We start from the raw sequence: 14,859 nt of genomic DNA on the forward strand, positions 1-14,859 counted from the left end.
TCAAATGACACAGTCTGGACTGTGCTGCTGTGATTGTGGTGGTGATACTGCCAATACTGACGGGCTAAGGAGGAGGTGTAAATGGACTCCATCAATTTGCTTTGCAGCAGGAAAACAGCCTGCTGGTACATGAATCCAGATTAAAAATATGGAGCGCTTCTTGAATGTGTGTATCAATTTTGCACAGGGAGGGGCAATGCTCGTCTTGTTGTCCTTCTAATTTTAGTAGTATGTGCTGTGAAAATAGGCACTAGCCAATAATCTTCTACCAAAAATACTAGAAGGACCTTGGTTTTAGTTTCATTCCTGCCAAGACACAGGCCCTAATGGCTTTCATTACATAATTACGTATCAGTTAACACAGTGTCATAAAACATATTTTAGTTCACAAAGTATTTAATACACAACGAGGATTAGACACGGGAAAAAGTCTGGCTCTAGATGTACTGAGTATCCTTGTTTGCCATATAAATACTTAGGTGCCTGACATTTTTGTCTAGTTATTTATCTATCCTTGCTGTTATCTTTTTGTTCACATCACAACCTCAGCCTATGTCCTTGAACTGATTTCCTTTCTTAGGAGTTATTATTGTAATCTCTTATTCTTTCCTCTTATACCATATTTATATATTACTGGTATTCTCACCAATAGAAATAAAGCACAGAATGTATCGTGCACTGAAATTTTATTGCACTTAAGGTGATCACTTAATGTCTATTCTTAACTTGCTCATTTCAAATGCCAAATTTATTGGTCAAAACAACTTTTTCCTGGCTCTACATAAATAAATCAGATAAACCCATAAACAGCTTCTTGCAAAAACAATACATTTTATTCCAACTATACTCTAATGAATTTAAGATACTGTATTTTTTTAAGTGAATACACCCCAAGTCCATCTGGGATGTTACGACATTAGATGATATACAGTAGATATACATGATACACAGTAGAAATTTGATTTAAATAACAATGCTTTTTCAATGATAAAGACCAAACAATAACTTTATATTCTGATGTAATTGCTTGCCATCTGCCCCATTTTCTGGCAATAACAAAATATTCTAGTATTATGTTAGTAATAATGAAAATGTCCATTGCAAGCAATTATTGACCAACTTTAATAGTGATTTATCATCCTTCAGTATTTGATCTCTGGCAAAAGGGCTATTTCACAACAGGAAAGCTTGAAGTAATGCAAAATAACTTTGGCAAGCAAAGAAACTCAGATCTCCCAGAAGTGCAGTGAGAGCTTAATTTCAGCACAAGCGTCCCCTAGCTAAGATGTGAAGAAAAGTTCTATGAATGAAAGCAGTAACAATGTGAAGTCATGTAAGCACAGATTTTTTAAAAATCCATCTTTTAGATAACACAATACAGCCAAGATACTTCAGAATCCATTCAACGGTGGAAAAGAAATATTAGTAAGTGGTCTTCATTTTCCCTTTCAAACACTTACTATTTATTTATACTTATGTACAGTTCAATGTACCAAGTATCTTGGAAATTATAATTACTACACCTTAAAAAGCAAGCAAGGAGAACAACAAACTGAAATGGGTATAACTGTGTAAAAGCAGCAACATACATGATCAGTGAGTAGAATATTACTTTTTTTTAATTTTTATTTTTTACAGTGTTATGATCATGGCTCACTACAGCCTCAACCCCCTCCCCACCCCAGCCCCAGACTCAAGCAATTCTCCTGCCTCAGCTTCACCAGTAGCTAGGAGCTAGGACTACCTGTGTGTGCTATCATGCCCAACTAATTTTTTTTTTTTTTAAATGCAGAGATGGGGTCTTGCCATGTTGCCCAGGCTGATCTTGAACTCCTGGGCTCTAGTGATCCTTCTGCCTCTGACTTTCAAAGTGCTGGGATTAGAGGCGTGAGCCATAGCACCCAGCCAATACTGCCACTCTTATTCACTGATGCTCTGTATGACATTAGTTAACCATCTAAGGCACACAGTTAAACAATAAATTACTTACAATGATTTAATAAATTAAAATGCTTCTTTTATAAAATTTATCAACTGACAAAACTTTTAAACTGGCTATTTAACATAAGTCATTAATGCTTTTCAATGATAAAAGCTTTTTTTTGGACACAAAATTGGATATTTTGTGTATGTGTCCAATAATTATAATTAGAGATAAATATGTGCTGGAGTATCCTGACACGGTAAAAATTCAGAGTGAGAGCATCTAGTACTATGGTATATAAAGAAGACATTCAAACCTCTATTTCTTAAATTACAAGACTTTAAAAGTTCAAATAAAACTAGAATATAACCTTTGAACTTCATCATCTAGCTGATATGCTCTATTTGATAGTTGCTTTATGGTCTATGTGACTATAATTTAGTAGACTTAAACTAATTTTGAGGAACATAAGAAAAAAAGGCAGAGAAAGTATGTTCAATTATCTCCACTGTCAATATTGGAAGTTAGAAATTTAACTTCTGACACAAACCCCTCAAGATAACAAAGTATTAAAAAAATAAAATTATGGGTCCTATTTCTATTGCATAATTCACAGAATTATAATTAGCTAATTTGTTTAAAAAAAATCTACCTTCCCATCTAGAATCAGCTAATTAAGATGTGCTTGGCTTCTTTGTTACAACTGGGTTGATAATACTAGTGTTCTTGCCCATCACTAGTCTACTCACAATAGTATCATCAGCATTAAGATCCAAATAACAGTGCCGTATTTATGACTGCATTTTAGTTTCCACAAAAGCAAAATTCTGAGAACAGCATGAGTCATTATCCCTAGGGTAAAAAAAAAATAATAATGTTTCTTTGGTCAGAATATGAAACTTATTGCTGATACCAGTAATTTTGTCTAGAAATTCCTTTTCTGAATAAAAGGAACAGAATGTTTCTTTTCTCTATTCACATACTCCAAAACTAACAGAACTGTCCATCTGTCTGCTTTTACTACTCTCCATATCTGGTGTATGGTGACAGAGAAACAACCTTTAATCTAGCTATTTTCAGTACTGCTCTTTTGTTCTTCTGTTCTCTCAAGTTTGTCTTTTTGCCAGGACAAAACACACAAATACACACACATATAGAGACATACACAATCTCTGACCTTTCTCTTCCTAGTAGGGCATTTATGACAAAATCATGCAATAAGACACAGAGAACATTCTAAACATGGATATGTATATCCATGTTAAATGTTAAAAAGTTCTCAGGTTCACATTTTATATTTCATCTTAAAACATCTTCATAATTAAAAGGTAAAAGTTACAAACGTAAAGAAATACTGATGTTATTATTTAATTAAAGTGTGTCCCCCCAAATTTCCTCAATTGAATGTTGAAATAATCTCTGTTGTTTTTATGGCCTCCTTTAATGGTTTCATTTGTTGATACCTCTTACTCTGCTCATTATTCAAATGTGGAATGCATTCTTCATGACATCACTACTTTCTCAATCTCCAAGTTATTAAAACCTTTGGTGCTTTCAACTCCTCTCTCGCATGACATCACTTCCACCCCTTAAATCACTCTCAAATTCATCACTTTTTTTTTTTCAATCTTCTCTATCACTACTAGACCCTAAAAGAGTTCTCATATGCAGGACTCATCTCTAATTCACAAGCATTCATTAAGCAATTACCATCTATAAGACACTAGCAGCTGAAGCAAAGGGATGGGTGATGAAAAGGAAACTGGGAGAAAAACACTCATACAAGTATATAAATGAAGTATATAAATGAAGTTGAAAGACCTTATTATCTAACAATTACAAGGCAGAATGTGGTAATTTTAGGAGAAAGTGAGCCTGTGTGTCCATTTAGGGGAGGCACTTAATGAATGAAAAAGATTTCTGACAGGTACAGAATGAGAGAGTGCAACAGGTTAAGTGGACAGTATGAACTAAGGCAAGAGGCCCTGAAAGCACAAAGCATCCAATTTTTCCCCTACCCACTTAATTATCCACAGTGTCACTAGAATTGGCTATCTAAAACATATTTCTAATTACACCATTACTCAATTAAGACAATATTGTGAATCTCTAGTAACTATACAATACAGCCCTGACTCAAAGCCTCAACCATTACAACTGTGCTCTGTCCTTATTTTTCCCCACACTCCAAGCTCTAATCTTACTAGATCAATCTTTTCCCTTTACAATTTTTTTTTTGCCTTTGTAAATATGGTCCATGATCTTTTACCTCATATTCACATTTATTGCCATTTTAATCATACTCATCCTTTAAATTCAGCCCAAGTATCTTCTGTAAAGTCCGTTCACAGTCTTATTAAACTTGGCTTTAAACTTTTGAATATTTTGCTAAATTCAAAACAAAATCAAGGCAAAACTTCTTGGTATTTTGAGAACAGGGAGAACTGATATCTTTACAAGATGTTTTCCTATCCAAGTATGTATTTTCACTTACCTATTTTCAATGTTTCTCAGTAATTTTCAAATTGAACTATAATTAACATACAATGAACTCTGCACATCTTAAGCATTAAGTTTGATGACTTTTGACAACTTTTTACACCCATGTAACCACTGCACAAAACAAGACATATAACATACACTTCTATTATCCTAGAACATTCTGTCATGCTCTTTTCCAATTACTTTATCTCTCTGCCCCCAGGCAATCACATTTTGGTTTCTGTAATTATAGATTAGTTTTGTTGATTCTTAACATAAATTGAATCTCAGTGTATAGTTTTGTATTTGGCTTCTTTTGGTTAACATACTGTCAGGTACAGAATGAGAAGAGCACACCAGGTTGGGATTCATCTATGTTTCAATGTATTAGCGGTTAGTTCTTTTTAGGTAGTATTCCAAAATATACTACAGCTTGTTTATACAATTTCCAGTTGTTGAATATGTGGGCTGTTTCCAGCATTGGCTTTCAAAATTCCTACATCAGTTTTTGTTATACTTAGCAAAATGCTGGGTTGTAAACTTGCAGAAAAGAGTTTATTCTTAAACGCTTATCCTTTAAAAAGCCTGTTTGCAAGGCTGGCTTGGTGTCTGGGAACTTGGATCTTGGATTTTGGGAGGATTCCTACCCTGATTCCCATCTGATAAGACTAGCTCCATGTGTCTAAAGTGTTTATAGTAACAATATGCTTTCTGCTTAATACCTGCTTTCCTTTGGGAGTCTGGAATTTGGGTGTGCGCTGAGCAGAGGGTATGATCAGACACCGGTAAAAGTCCTGGGCACTCAGTCTCTAGCAAACTTCCCTGGCTGGTTAGATTTCACAAGTATTGTCACAACTCTTTGCTGGGGAAATTAAGTGTGTCTTGTGAGACTCTATGGAAGAGGATTGTTGGAAGCTTGTACCTGGTCTCCCCTGGATTTTGCTCCATTCACCTTTTCCCTTTGCTAACTCTGCTTTGTGTTTTCACTGTAATAAGTGATAGAGCCATGAGGACAACATCATGCTGGGTTATGTGAGTTGTCCTAGAAAACCATGAAACCGAGGGATAATTCTGGGAACCTCGTGACACATAAGGTAAATGTTATGTTTAACTTTATAAGAAATAGTTCTTATATTCCCACCAGTAATAAGTTAGAGTTCCAGTTGGTCTATATCATAACTATTCAGTAGTATCAGTCACTTTTATTTCAGCTATTCTAGTGGGGTTATCTCATGATGGTTTGAATTTGTAGATGTATCTTACCATGGTTTTAATTTGCATTTACTGATGACTAATAATGATGGTGGAAATCTTGTCGTGTGCTTATTGGCCATTTGTGTATCTTCTGTGAAAGGTCTGCTCGAGTCTTTTGCTCGTTTTTATATTAAGTAGTTCATAATTTTTAAAATGTTAATTTCTGAGTATTTTTTTTATTTTAGAGACAAGGTCTTACTTTGTCACCCAGGCTGGAGTGCAGGGCGTGATCATAGCTTACTACAGCCTCAACCTCCTGAATACCTAGGACTATAGGCACATGCCTCCATGCCCAGCTAACTTAAAAAAAAAAACTTCTTTTTTTTCCTTTTTTTGGTAATGACAGAGTCTTGTCTCACTATGTTACCAGGCTCATCTTGAACTCCTAGCTTTAAGTGATCCTCCCACCTTGGCCTCCCAGAGCACTGGGATTACAGGTGTGAACCACCACACCTGGCCTTCAGAGGTTCTTTATATATTCTGATACACATCCTCAATCCCTTGTAAATGCTGGGAATTCTGGGTTTTTTTTGTTTGTTTTTTGTTTTTTTTTTTAACTCATTCTGTGGCATGTCTATTCATTTTCTTAATGCTGTCTTTTGATGAGCAAAAACTATGAATAAGACTTATTTATCAAATTTTCTTTTGAGATTAGTGCTGTCTTGTCCAACAAATCCTTGCTCAGTTTTAAAAGATTTCTTCATGTAAGCTCTGCTATGGTTTAAGTTTATTTCTAGATAAGTGATCTTTTCATTAATTTTCTGAATGGGTTTTTCTCTTCCACTATATTTTATAATGTTATTGTTCAGATAAAGAAAAACTATAGGCCAGGCGCGGTGGCTCATGCCTGTAATCCCAGCACTCTGGGAAGCTGAGGCAGGCAGATCACCTGAGATCAGGAGTTTGACACCAGCCTGGCCAACATGGTGAAACCCCGTCTCTACTAAAAATACAAAAATCAGCTGGGAGTGGTGACAGGTGCCTGTAATCCCAGCTACTCAGGTGGCTGAGGCAGGAGAATCACTTGAAATGAGGAGGTGGAAGTTGCAGTGAGTGGAGACTGGGTCACTGCACTCCAGCCTGGGCGACACAGTGAGACTCCATCTCAAAAAAAAAAAACCAAAAAAAAGAGAAACTATAGTTTATATATTAATGCTATAATACCAAGACACCACACAGAAAAAGATGGGTAAATCTCACTAAATAAAAGTCAAAGATTCTGGTCTAACAATAGTACCATAAACCAAAATGAAAGACCACTGGCAAACTGGGAAAGCACCTGCAACACATATATGACAAAAGGCTAATTTCTGTAATTTACAAATAGTTTAGTAAGTCAATAAGAATTTTAAAAGGCTATACATACAAAGTTTTCAGAAAAAGAAGTTTAAATAGCCAACCAACCTAAGAAAATACTTAAAATGCAAATAAAACAAAATATATCCCCATTTCTAAACTTATCATATGGAAAAAAACAAGTTTGATGAAAGCTAGTAACTGCAAAGATAGCCCTCTCAGATTGTTGGTAGGAATGTAAACTTTCTGGGAAACAGTCTGACAATATGATTCGAATTTTAAATGCATTTATTCTTACATTAGGCAACCTCACTACTGGGAACTTATTATACGGATCTCTGTAAAAATTCAGCCAAAAGTAAGCCAAACAATATTCATCGCAACAATATTCATGAAAGCAAAAACTACAAACCACCAAAATCTTCATCAATAGGGAGATTTCATAAATTATAATAAAGCACTTTATGGACTACTATACAGCCATTAATATCAATGACATAGACTTGTAGGTAGTGACATGAAAAGATCACCAAGATGTAGCAAAGTCGTGAAGGAATAGCTGCAGAATAGTTTATAAAAAAGGGGTAGAATATACTTCTGATCTTAAAATATCTGAGTAAAGACCTTTGTGTCACCAATCATTTCTAAATAAGGAGAATGAGAGAAACTCTTTCTTTGATGAAGCTGGAAAACTGTAACCCTAAACCATAATATACAAAGACAGGGGGGAAAAAAAACTCACCAGAGGTGAGAAATGTTAAATTTAAGTGCCTAAAGAACCCAGCCAATTCTCATGACACCCCATCAAGTTCAGGACTAGGAGGTTCCTGGAACTACTGGAATTCCAGGTCTCCAACTCCAGTTGGTGTACTCGATGACTTCCCAATCATGCAGAAATCAGAAGCCATAATTTCTGGAAAAACTTAACTCAAGATGCTTTGGACTTCAACAGATACAGAAGTAGATATGGATGAAGTAGATATGACTAAAACCAAAAGAGATTATGTGCAACTCTAATGAGACCCAAAGTCCCTTTCTTCAGTATTTCTCTAAAACATAAGCAGCCCCCACAGAGAAGACTATAGATTTCCTCTGGAAAGGATTCAAAATTAGAGAAAACAAAACTAACCTAGAGAAAAATGGTGATACGAAGATTTCCTGTAGCGGAGTTTATCAATAGGCAAGAGCTCTGACTTCATACCCAGAGCTTTCGGTCAGCTTTTCATATCTTTTAAATATGAATGACCACCGAGGATCTTCATGCATTTGAGGAATGTCTCCAATATTAAAGATTGAGACCAAAATGAAACAGAAGTGGTGAGAAACAGGATGGCACAGAGGAAAATGTCAAAGAAACTGTAATTAAAGATAGAAGATTGCATCCTTATGCAGAGGAACCAATAAGACCAGGGAATAAGAACTGAAAGAAAAAAAAAAAAAATTCAACGAAAGTTTGAAGTTAAAGTTAAGGCAATTTTCCAGAAGGCAGAATAAAAAGAAAGGGATGAGTAAGAAGAGGGAAAGGTAAAAATTTAGAAAAGCAATCTAGGAAGTGTAACATCTGGCTAGTAGGAGTTCCAGAGAGAATAATGAAAACAAAAGGGAGGGAACTATCAAAAAGGCAAGGATACTTCCAAGAATAGAAAAATGTACATCTGTAAGCAGCAGGGACTTGTAGAGTCCACAGCACAATAGATAAACGACACACACCAAGATACCATACCATAAAATTTCAGAACACCAGAAATGAAGAGATTAATCACTTCCAGAGAGAAAAATAAAAAATAAAAAACGAGGAAACAGGCACTTAGAACTCTAAATAGCAAAACTGAAAGCTGGAAGATACCAGAGCAATATCTGGGTAAAAATGATTTTCAATCTAGCATGCTACACTCACTTAAAATATCACATAATTGTAGGAGCAGAATAACACATATTCAGGTATGTAAAATCTCAAAACATTTACCTCCTAGTTATCTCTCTTCAAGATGCCACGAGAGGATAAGCTCCTATAGAATGAGGTAGTCACCATGAAGGTATGGGGCATAGGAATCAAGGCTTCAACACAGGAAGCAGGTGTAGGGAATTTCCAGGATGAGGCCAAAAAGGAGTCTTGAGATAACAGCTGTGAAACAGACGCAGCAAGCAATCAAGATTAAATCAGAAATACTGAAGGCGCTACAAAGGATAGTATAGGAAAATAACCAAACTAATTATCACATGTGAGAGTTATTGCAGAGATGGACTGAAGTTCATTGAAAGACAAATTCAGACACAATGGTAACTAAGCAAATTTCTAAGATGAAGCAATTAATTAAAAAACAACAGCAAAGTTGTAACAGAAAAAATATAACCCCATGTAGCATTTGCTTTATTACTATATGGTCACTGAATAATGAAATAACTAAATGTGGATTTAACCAGTAATGATTAAATATAGGATGATTAAGTCAAAAGAAGATATGAGCGTTAAAATTGTATGAGAAAGCTAATGAATAATGTCAAATATTGGTGGACCAAGACGGAGCAATATACCCCATTATAATAAGGTGGCAAACACCACAGTAGTAGCTTAAATAGTTGAAAGTGGTTTCCTGAAGCATGACATGGGACAAGACAAAGTTGTGAGGGGGATGGGGATAAGTGAGATACAGTAATGAACTGATGTTTTGTTTGTTTCTGAGATGGAGTCTAGCTCCGTCGCCCAGGCTGGAGTGCAGAGGCACAATCTCCGCTCACTGCAACCTCCGCCTCCCCAGGTTCAAGCGATTCTCCTGCCTTAGCCTCACGAGAGCTGGGATCACAGGTGCTTGCCACCACGCCCAGCTAATTTTTTTGTATTTTTAGTAGGGACGGGATTTCACTGTATTGGCCAGGCTGGTCTTGAACTCCTGACCTCGTGACCCGTCCACCTCGGCCTCCCAAAGTGCTGGGATTACAGGTGTGAGCCACCATGCCCGGCCTGATGTTTTTATTAACCTTTCAGCTGCAATTTGAAAATAATATGCATATATTATTTTATTTTAGCTTTACCTGAGGTATACATTAAAATTCAGTTTGATGAGTCTTGGTGAATGTATAGTTGTAAAAACCACCATTACAATTAAGTTTTAAAACACTTCCCGGCCGGGCACAGTGGCTCACGCCTGTAATCCCAGCACTTCGGGAGGCCGAGGCGGGTGGATCACCTGAAGTCCAGAATTCGAGACCAGTCTGGCCAATACAGCGAAACCCCGTGTCTACTAAAAATACAAAAAATTATCCAGGTGTGGTGGCAGGCGCCTGTAATCCCAGCTACTTGGGAGGCTGAGGCAGGAGAATCGCTTGAACCCGGGAGGCAGAGGTTGCAGTGAGCCGAGATTGTGCCATTATATTCCAGCCTGGGCAACAAGAGCGAAACTCCACCTCAAAACAAAAACAAAAAAACACTTCCACAACCCACCTTTACAAGTGTTATTTCTTTGCAGTCAATACACCACATAGGTAATTACTGGGGTAAGCACTTAAGTTTAGGTCTACGAACCATCAATCCAGCAATCCATTTTTAATAAATTTGTTATTCTAGCACTTTTTTTTTTTTTTTGAGACGGAGTCTCGCTCTGTCACCCAGGCTGGAGTGCAGGGGCACGATCTCGGCTCACTGCAAGCTCCGCCTCCCGGGTTCACACCATCCTCCCGCCTCAGCCTCCGGACTAGCTGCAACTACAGGCGCCCGCCACCACGCCTGGCTAATTTTTTTTTTTTTTTTTATTTTAGTAGAGACGGGGTTTCACAGTGTAATAGCCAGGACGGTCTCGATCTCCTGACCTCGTGATCCGCCCGCCTCAGCCTCTCAAAGTGCTGGGATTACAGGTGTGAGCCACCGCGCCCAGTCTTTTTGAAAAGACTATTCTTTTCCCATTGAATTACCTTGGCACCTTTGTTGAAACTCAGTTACCACATACATAATACCTAACCTATTTATTTATGTGTTTTTATTAACAGATAAGGTAACATATAATATAAAAGCAAAATGTTCAATAAAAGAAAACTACATTACATTTCATTAAATCATGGGAAAAGATCTATAGGATGTACCAATTGTCCAAAATAAGAAATTAATTGAAAAATATTACTATGTTAAGAATTACTTTCTAGATTCTCAAATCTCTTTCTTTCATCTATATGTCTATCCTTACGCTAATACTGTACTGTTTTGATTATTGTAGCTTTATAGCAAGTACAAATCAGGTACTTCTGTTCAGATTTTGTAGTTTTTGTGTGCAGTTATGTTTTTTGCACTTCCATACACATTTTAGAACCAGTCTGTCAATTTCTATGAGAAAACCTGACAAGAGTTTGACTGGGACTGCACTGAACATAGTGTACCAATTCATGAATATAGTGTACCTCTCAATTAACTTAGTTCTTCTTTAACTTCTATCAACAATATTTTGTAGCGTTCAGTGCACAGGTCTGTGTATCTATTCTTAAGTTTATTACTAAGTATTTAGCTATGTGATACTATTGTAAATGATTTTGTTTTAATTTCATTTTGGATTGTTCATTGCTAGTATTTAGAAATATAATTCTTGTTGGTTATCTTTTACTCTACAGCCTTGCCTAAGTCACTTGTTAGTTCTAGTAGTTTGGTTTTTTTTTTTTTGGTAGATTCTTTAGAACTTTCTCTATATATGCCATCTATTTGGTTTTACTTCTTCCTTTCCATTCCGAATATCCTTTAATTTCTTTTTCTTGCCTTACTACATTGGCTAGGACCTCCAGGAAAATAAAGCAGTAAGAGCAAATATCCTTGCCTTGTTCTTCATCTTAAGTGGAAAACTATAAAATCATTCAGCATGAAGTATGATTTTTTTTTTTCCCACAGACATCCTTTATCAGGTTAAGGAAGGTGCCTTCAATTCCTGGTTTGCTAAGAGTTTGTATTATAACTTTGTAATGAATTTTGTCAAATACTTTTCTGCATCTATCAAGATGATCACTTTTTTTTTTCAAATTTATCTTATTAGTATGGTGTATTAAACAGAATTGATATTTCTAAGTTAAGTCAGCCTTGCATTGCTGGGATAAATCCTACTTGACCATGATGTATAGTATTATCCTTTTATATATAATGTTGCTAATTAAACATGCTAATATTTTGTTAAGGATTTCTGTGTCTACGTTTATGAGGAATACTGGCTGCTAGTTTTCCTGGGATGCCTTTGTGTTGGCTTTGGTATCTAGTAATGCTGTCCTCATAAAATGAACTGTGATGCTCTCCTTCCTCCTGCTTTTCTGAAAATGTGGGTGGGGCTTGTATTTTTTTTTTCCTTCAGTGTTTGACAGAATTACTAGCTATGCCATCAGAGCCCAGATTTTCTTTATTGGAAATTTTTAACTACTAATTCAATTTCTTTACTCTATATAGGTCTATTTAGATTTTCTACTTCTTTTGGAATCACTTTTGGTGATTAGTATCTTCCAAAGAATTTGTTCATTTCATCTAAGTTGTCAAATTGGTTGTTGTAAACTTGTTCATAATATTCCTTTATCTTTTTAGTATTTATAGTGTCTGTAATAATAACCATTCTTTCATTCTCAGTATTTCTAACTTACATCCCTTCTTGATCATTTTCTCTAAAGATTTACTGAACTCTTTAAAGAACCAGCTTTTGATTTCCTTGATTTCTGTTCTGATCTTTATTACTCCCTTTCTTCTACTTACTTTGGGTATACTTTACTCTTTCTTTTCTAGCTTCTTAAGGTAGCAGCTTAGATAATTGATTTTATGCCTTTCTTCCTTTCTGGCATAAGCATTTAAAGCCAAACATTTCTTTCTTAGCACTGCTTGAGAGCTAAATACCAAATATTTTCTTATATTTTGTGTTCATTTTCACTCAGTTAAAAATATTTTCTATTTTACCCAGTGATTTATTTTTTCACCCATGGGTTACTCAGAAATGTATTCATTTCCACATATTTGGGGATTTTCCTTATTTCTTTCCATTTTCCTTATTTCTCTCCATGATTTTTAATTCCTCTGTAGTTGCAAAACATATCATATAATTTCAATTCTTTCATATTTATTAAAACATTTCACTTTTGTGGGCCAGTATACTATTCACCCTGGCTAATGTTTCCAATGCACTTGAGAATAATGTGTTTTCTACTGTTGTTGGGTATTCTGCAGATGTCAATTAGATGGAGTTGGCTGATTGCTTCATTCATGTCTTCTGTATCCTGTTTTCTGTTTACTTATTCTATCAACTGTTGAGAGAAGAGTATTAAAATTTCCAACTCTTCTAAATATTGAATTGCCTATTTCATCTCTCAGTTCTATCAATCTTTGTTTCATGGATTTTGTGCCTCTCTTGTTAAGTGCATATACATTTAGAATTTTTATATTTTCCCGCCATATTTGTCACTTCATAATTTTGAAATGTTCCTCTTTATCTCTAATAATACTCCTTTTCTTACTATGTATTTTGGTTGACATTAACACAGTTACTCCAGTATTTTGATGCCTGTTTTCTGAGGAAGGAAATCATCCAACCTCCTCACACTGTCATTTCTGGAAGATACTTATTTTGATGATAGAAATTAAATAAAAATTTAAAAAGGTAATGTAATTATAGGTTCAGAAGATATTTAAAATGAAAGCATGTTTATCACAATTTTATACTAATATAATTAAAATCTGGGTTAAAAGTATATATGAACAAACATATACCCTCCAATGTTCCCCCCACTCCAGAATTCACTCCATTACCAACATTGGCTTCACTTGGGGAAGAAGGTGAGTGAGTGGTCAGGAGAAACTGATACAGGAAATTAAAATGTGCAAATATGTCTTCTCCTTTATATTTTTTCTTTTCCTTATAAAAGCAAGACAAAAAAATAGCTATTGTTTCTTGATTTATTCATAATATGAATGACAATGCGAGTCTTTCATTATTAAGCCTGACTGAAGCTTCTGCTTTGGTATATCTATTACTTAATTCATCAAAGAATAGCTTTCTATTCCTATTTTACTAAGGTCATGTGTGTGTGTGCGCGTGTGTGTGCGCACGCACATGTCTGTGCTGGAGAAAGGAAGAGGGAGGAAGGAAGGGAGGGAGGGAAAGAGAGAGAATTAATGTCTGTTATGGATTTCCTAAGATTAAAATGACCCTTGTATTTCTAGAATAAATGCCATTTGGCTATGGTGTGTGTGTGTGTTTTAACAAACTACTGAATCTGCTAATTATTTTAAGATAACTAATACTTTAAGTGAGATTGGCTTGTAGTTTTCTTTTCGTATGTGTGTAATGTCTATGTCCACCTCTAAAACAGAGTAAGAAGTGTTATAATAGCTTTTAATATACTGAATGTTTGGGCTCACCTAAGTAGGTATTAAATCCTTAGTTATAAAAATAGAATAGTATTGGCCCATGCAGATCCAGAGAACAGAAGTGAGTTCAGAAGCAAACTTAAGTACAATAGTTGCTGCAATTTTGTATAGGGAAAAACCCCAGAACTTCTAATTAGGACACATTATTTAATAGATGGTCCTGGTAGAATTGATTAGTCATGTGAACAGAAAAAAAAAAAGAATTTTTACTGCTTTAAAATAAATGAAGAAAACTTTAAAATGCTCCCAAGTAACACAAAAGATTGAAGAAATGGAAAAACATTCCACATTCTTGGATAGGAAGACAACCAATTCACAAAGATGTCAATTCTTTCTTAGCTAATCTATACATCTGATGTAATCCCAATAAAATACCAATAGGATTTTTGTGTCTGTGTGTAGAATTAAGCATGCTGATTCTAATGTTAAAAAAAAAAATTGCAGGAGACCAGAAAAATTAGGGGAGGGGAGAAGGTAGGGGGAGAGAAAGGTCTAGCCCTACTGGATAGGTCACTTCAAAGAGGGCTTGTGG

The 14,859-nt window shown here is 35.5% G+C and overlaps 1 protein-coding gene across 1 annotated transcript in view; it reads right to left on the reverse strand.

Moving 5' to 3' along the window:
* PIK3CA (phosphatidylinositol-4,5-bisphosphate 3-kinase catalytic subunit alpha) overlaps positions 1-14,859 on the reverse strand; it is a 90,368-nt gene that overhangs the window by 54,498 nt on the left and 21,011 nt on the right.

Source organism: Rhinopithecus bieti, unplaced genomic scaffold (assembly GCF_001698545.2).
Source record: "Rhinopithecus bieti isolate Rb0 unplaced genomic scaffold, ASM169854v2 scaffold_76, whole genome shotgun sequence".
In the NCBI taxonomy this organism is placed as follows: Eukaryota; Metazoa; Chordata; class Mammalia; order Primates; family Cercopithecidae; genus Rhinopithecus; species Rhinopithecus bieti.